General features: G+C 61.9%; 1 protein-coding gene across 1 annotated transcript in view; it reads left to right on the forward strand.

Annotated features, from left to right (window-relative positions):
• Positions 1 to 5083: 5083 nt before the first annotated feature.
• TRAF7 (TNF receptor-associated factor 7, E3 ubiquitin protein ligase) overlaps positions 5084 to 6273 on the forward strand; it is a 12621-nt gene continuing 11431 nt past the window's right edge. The window contains exon 1 of the mRNA XM_010839825.1: positions 5084 to 5433. The gene's annotated coding sequence lies outside the window, so the exon portion shown is untranslated. The remainder of the gene's footprint in view (positions 5434 to 6273) is intronic.

The raw sequence follows: 6273 nt of genomic DNA on the forward strand, positions 1-6273 counted from the left end.
CGGGGCTCGCGCCTTCGGTCCGCGCGGTGGAGGGAGGGGCCCGGCGTTTGGGGCCCCGGGAAGGGTTCGGGCCTGGGGGGCGGGGCTCAGGCGCGCCGGGGTTTCCCTCGTCCGTGCGTTTGTCTGTATGTCAGCTGGGCCATCGCTCGCTCCTCTCCTCCGTTCTTTTCTTTATTCGCTCTTTCTTCCTCCGTTTACGGTTCGCCGCTGGGTGCCCAGCACTGTCACAGGCGCGGGGAGACTGCGGAGAGCGAGACCCCAGTTTTCCTGTACTCTTCTCGAGGAGGATTTTTCAGCCTCGCCCCTCTTGGCACTTCGCGCCCATCGTCACTGCCCGCTGTGCCTTGTAGCGTGTTGATCACTATCCCTGGGCTCCACCCACCAGATGCCAGTAGCCTCCCTCGGCCCCGGTGTGACAACCAAAAATGTCTCCAGCCATTTCCAAGCGTCCCCCCTTTTCAGAACCGGTGATTGGGGGTCCCCCCCCACAATACACAGACACAGTCATGAGGATCTGTGACAGGTGCTATGAAAAACGGAAAGAAACGAGAAAGAGACAGTACTGGGGGCTCCTGAAGGGCTTGAGGAGGGGCACCTCCAGCAAGCAGCCTGTCCTGGGAAGTTGCTGGAAAAGCGTGTTGGGCAGAGAAAAGGGATTGCAAAGGCCCAGGATGAGAAAGCTCAGAGGATGCCAGCGGGTTCTGGCGATGGGGTGAGAGGTGAAGTGGTAAGGCCAGGCCAGAGTGCAGGATGGAGGCTGCGTGGTGCTCACAAGGGAGGCTGTTGGGGAACTTGAGCACAGGAGAGCCGGGGTCAGGTCTGTCTAGTCAAGCGCCTCTGGTTGTGTGCGGAGGATGGACTGCTGGCTTTGCTGGGGAAGGAGAGCATGAGGAGGCTGAATTGTGTGTGTCGGGGAAGGGGGGCTTCCTCTTCTAATCCTCACTTGGGTCTGGCTGCCTGGGCCAGGTTATCTTGAGCCAGGTCGGGACGGTCAGCTGGGGCTGAGTCTGGGGTCCTGCTCTTGTTGGGGGTGGGGAGGGTTTCCACCCCACTGAGCTATGTCCCTTGCTTAGAGCTTTGTGCTGCTCATCAGTGTCCCCTTCTCCCATCCCTCAGACCTCTCCTCATGTACACACAGGCCCCCTCTCCTGGGGGCTGCCTTTGGCAAGCATGTGGCATCTCTCTTCCACATTTCTTTGGGCCTCTCCCTTCCCACCGGAGAAGGCAATGGCACTCCACTCCAGTACTTTTGCCTGGAAAATCCCTTGGACGGAGGAGCCTGGTGGGCTGTAGTCCATGGGGTCGCTAGCGTTGGACACGACTGAGCAACTTCACTTTCACTTTTCACTTCCATGCATTGGAGAAGGAAATGGCAACCCACTCCAGTGTTCTTGCCTGGAGAATCCCAGGGACGGGGGAGTCTGGTGGGCTGCCGTCTATGGGGTCGCACAGAGTCGGACACGACTGAAGCGACTTAGCAGCAGCAGCAGCTCCCTTCCCACACCTCTTCTCCTCTCTGTCATAAATACCCCCTTGCACTGCTCTGGGCATCCAAGCGGCTTCATGGAAACCCTAGTCCCTGTGTCTTGAGGTGCCTGCATGCTATAACAGCACTGCCTCCAGGAAGCCAGACCCTCCTCCCTCGGAGCAGGAAGAGCCGGGACATGGGCTACCTGGTTGATAAGAGCCCAGCCAGGAAGGAGCTTGAGCTGAGGTTCTCTGTGGAGTGACTCCACTATGGTTGTGTGTCATGATACCTCTGGAAACAAGTGAAAAAGATCACGCTCTTTAGCATTGCCTAACGGCAGACAGGAACACCTGGAAAAGTGCCTTTGGCAGGTTGAGCAGCTCAGTGGTACTTCTGACCCTCTGCCTCCTCTCTGCCCCCTGCTCAGGCTCCTGGCTTCTCCAGAGTCGGGTGTGAACCTTGGCCAGTTGGCTGGACAAAGGAATAGGCAGTTTGGGAAATGGAGGAGGATGTGGCTGAAGGACCTGAGCCACTTTGGAGGCTTTGGCTGCCCAGACACGATGATCCAGCCTCTTGCTGGCTTGGGGAGGGGCTGGTTTACCTGCAAGGTGGGGCCCCTTGGTTTGCTGGCTGCCACAGAGGAAGCAGAAGGAACAGGACTTTGGTCAGCCTCGGCCCTGATCTCTTGCTGGCTGTCTGTGCCTGCGATGACCTTGCAGCTCTGTTTTCAGTTCTGAAGAAGGAGCTGATGTCGGTGGAGCCTTCGTTGCTAACTCACGTGGCATCTCTCACAGTTCTTTCCAGACTTGGGTGGAGCCAGTCCATTTAACGGGGGAAGAAACCTGAGGACCAGGCAGGCACACTACTTGCCCGAAGTTGCACACTTGCCAAGTGGCAGAGGTGGGGTTTGAACTCAGGTCTCCCCAAGCCTAGCACTTGCGGGTGGGCACCCAGCATTTCAGGCCTCTAGCTGGCTCATGCGGGGGGATCCATGAAGACAGACCCACCAATCCCTCTCAACTGATGTCCTCAGTGTCCCCGTGTGCTAGCCCTGAGTCTGAAGAGATGGTCCTCCCCAGGGGAGCGTCGAGTCAGGTGGGGCTGGTGCTGACGCCACTGTGCACACCTGGCCCTTAGCCGCTTGGGCAGGAGGAAGTGGGCTGTCTGAAAGTCTTTTGGGGATGGACATTCCCAGGAGCCCCCGGGAGCAAGGAGGAGCATCCCAGCAGACACCAGGACTGGAGGGGTGTGCCTGAGGGCTGAGGGGCGTGGGCTGGTCACCTCCAGACCCAGATCTGGCCCAGAGCCTGCATGCCCTCCCCCACTTCCACTGGGAAGCAAGAAGGAGGAAACCCAGGAGACAGAAGCCACACAGGGAGCAATGAGACCACGGCCAGGTGAGCCTGGAGGTGCACACGGGGCCCAGGGACTACCAGCCACGTGGCTCTTAGGTCAAGGCTCCGGGCCTGTCTGCACGAGTTTAGACTCCTGGTTTAGGACAGCTGTTGGGGCTTGCTGGGCCCTGTGGTGGAGGGAGGGTGTGGGCAGCAAAAAGCGGCCCTGCAGCTGGACGCTGAGAGAGGAGGATGAATGCCACCTCTTTCCAGCACATTCTCTCCCTGCACTGCATCTGGCCAGCCCCTTCCTCCAGGAAGCCCTCTGGACGTCCCACAGGCTGGGCCAGGCCCTGACCTCATACATGGTCCTCAGATATGGGGAAGAAAGGATTGGGGGGAATGAGGCTGGCCCCCAGGCCGGGTGGGGACAGGAAGGCATTTCCATTGCCAAGTAGAGGTTAAGGCTGGGCTGTGGTGCAGGAGGGGCTGGGCAGGCTGGAGAGGCTGCCCCTGGACAGGAAAGGCCAGGAGGCTGGGTGGAAGAGGCAAGGAGGCAGAGCCCTGGGGAGGGCAGGCCACAGCAGGTGTCTCGGGCTGCTCTGACACCTCCGTGGAGTCTGGGCTATGGGTGCCAGGGGCAGGATGGAGAGTAGAGGCCGAAGGCCTGGGCCAAGCGCTGGGAGGGAAGGTGGCTGGGCAGGCGCCGGACCAGGGTGCGCTGGGGTCCGAGGGGACCCCTGACAGTCACAGCCTGCCTGTCTGGGACGGAAAAAGCATATTAAGGAGACGCAGGGAACAGTGACGGGAAGTGTGTGTAGCTTTGCTATGGCAACCGGGCCTGTCTCTATAGGACTTGGCAGCCTGGCCTGGGCTTGGGCCAGGGCCCCAGGGCAGGGCTTACCTGGGGCTGTGTGGTCTACAGGTGAGGCCGAGGCTGCACACACAGCTCCTCCGAGCCACCCCCCGCCCCGGGGTAGTCAGCATCAAATGTGTGGCTTAATGGCGTTTAGAGGCCAATCCACTGCCTGCTGCCTCAGCACGTGCTGTTCAGGGGACCCCACCACACCCGCTGCTTGGGCTGTTGGAGCAGCTGTCTCGAGGCAGATCTCGACCTCGTCTGGCCACCCTGCTGACCATGGATGCCCCCCACAGCCCTCTGGGTATTTCCTGAGGGGAAGGGGCGTCATGTCCCACACTCCTGAAGGGGACGCCCCAGCAGATCCCTTTGGGCTCCCTCCCAGGGAGGCTGATCAGAGGAGTGGGCGGGGGGCTTTCCTGAAGCCGGGTGGATGGAGAAGTTCAGGCGCTGGGGCATTTGGGGCGAATTTCTAGTTCCTCATTGGGCAGTGAATGCACCCCAGGCCCCAGGACACCCTTAGACATGGGTGTGGGTGGCCAAGGACCCCTGGGCGTTGACACCCGCTCAGGCGAGGCAGGGGAGGGGCTCTTCTTGGTCCTCCAGCCCTACAGCCTCACCCCAGGTGGACACCCTATTTCCATCAGGACTGGGGCCTTTCTCAGGGATAAGATCTCTGAATCCAGCCCCCAGACTGTGCTGAGGTGCCTTGGCCGGGAAGGAGGGAGGGTGAGGGGGCGCGCTTTCTGGCCCTCCTCCACCCTGGGTGGGGTCTCCCTGGTCTGCCAGCCCGCAGCTTTTCCCAGTTTATCAAGGGCCAGGTTCTGGCGTGGGTGAGGATTCTCTCTCTCTGTTGACAACGTCCTGCCTGTCTAGGAGCCTCAGGCTGACTGTGGGGTGGGGAAGGGGCCTCCTCCCCTGGGGCCAGGGCACACCCCTGGGCTGGCCTCAATGGAGCCCCAGCCCACGGAGTGCTGAGCTGTGCTCTTGCGTTTCTGGGGTTTTGGCCTCCAGGAAGAGGATACTGGGGAGGACTGTTATTACGAAATGCAGCCCCTGGGGGGCCTGAGGGCGGGCCGGGGGGCATCTCGCTCCATTCCAAGAAGCTCTGGATGCAATCTCAGCGTTCCGGGTGGGCGGGGCGAGCAGGGTGCCCCACCATCTGGGGTGAGCAGGGTGGGCAGGGCGACAGTCCCCTCCTCCCGCCCCCGCACGCCGTCCAGGGTGCATGAGTGGGTGGGGCGGAAGGGTTCCCCCCACCATCCAGGGCGCACGGGTGGACAGAACGGACAGGGGCCTCCCACCATCCAGGGCACACGGGTGGGTGGGACGACCAAGGTCCCCCATCATCCAGGGCCGGGGCGGTGCACTGAACCCTGTGAACTGGGAAGTGATTCCCTCCGTCCTTCCCTCTCTCAGCCCGGCTCACGGGGCCAGTCCTGTCCGGTCTGTCCCCTGCCGGCTCCTGTGTCATTGCCCCGCCTGACCCTATTGGCTGTCTGGGGACTTTCCGGCTGATTTGCATGTTGCCTGCAAGTCCTGCGTGCCTTTCTGTTTACTTCACTTCGGAGCGGGACAGCCAGACCGCCACTGCAACAGGCGCTCAGGCAACCGGCACCCCCGAGGGGGCGGGCAGGCTGGCTGCGGCCTGGGGGGAGCGCCTGCCAGGGTCACGGCTGCCCGGACCGTGGGTGCCACTCTCTGCAGCCGGCAGCTGGCCTCGTGGCCCCGGGGAGCTTGCAGCGGAGGGAGCAGATGATTGTAAAATCCAGGTCAGTGTCAGCCAGCGGCCACCCAGAGCCAGCCGCGGGTTCCCCCAAAGGGGTGGAGCGCTTTGCACGGATGGGTTGAGTGCTGGCGCTGGCTGGGCCTCACGCAGCTACAGCCCAGTGGCCTTACTCCTAGCAGGGCAGCCCCCAGGACTTCCTACTTAATAGGGAGACCCACAGGGGTGCTGGAGGTGGGCTTCCAGAGCCCCTGTTACCCCCTAGAGAAGAAGCCACAGAGAAGGGGGGGTATGTGGGGGGGGCAAGCCCTTTGAGTCACAGCAGGGCCAGCAGCAGGCAGGAGGGGGAGGCTTTGGCCAAGCTCTGGGGACACCTCAGGCACTCAGAGCCCTGCAGGTGGGCGAGGTGCCTCATGGCAATGCCACCTGTGGGGGCTGAGAGCCACCGTGTCAAGGCCTGAATCTCAAAACTTGGGCCTGTGGCGAGAGGTGGTCTTTGGAGGGGTGCAGCTGGGGAGAAGTGAGGAGAGCTTTAGAGCCAACCCCTCCCTGCTGTCCTGCCGGGTGGGCCCCAGGGCATACTGCTTGGCCGTTGTGGGGGGCGTGGTTGTCGCTGGAGGAGCCAGGTCAGGAGGGCCTGGTGTGGAAAGTGCCAGAACCAACTGGACTGTGCCTTGCTGTCTGCTGGACTCACATGGGGGGCATAGAGCATCTCCTACCTTCTCGTGGGGGGATGGGTTGTCCTTCCCCTTGGAGCCTTGGGGTCCTGCAGGACCCCCAGACCACTAGATGGGCCCCTGCCTGCCCTGCAACATGGGGAGAGCCATTCCTAATGCTGGTCTGATGGCTGGACCAGGCGCCGGGTGATGAGCCTGTGGTTGGTGTC

This window comes from Bison bison, unplaced genomic scaffold (genome assembly GCF_000754665.1).
Source record: "Bison bison bison isolate TAMUID 2011002044 unplaced genomic scaffold, Bison_UMD1.0 scf7180017846459, whole genome shotgun sequence".
Taxonomy (NCBI): domain Eukaryota; kingdom Metazoa; phylum Chordata; class Mammalia; order Artiodactyla; family Bovidae; genus Bison; species Bison bison.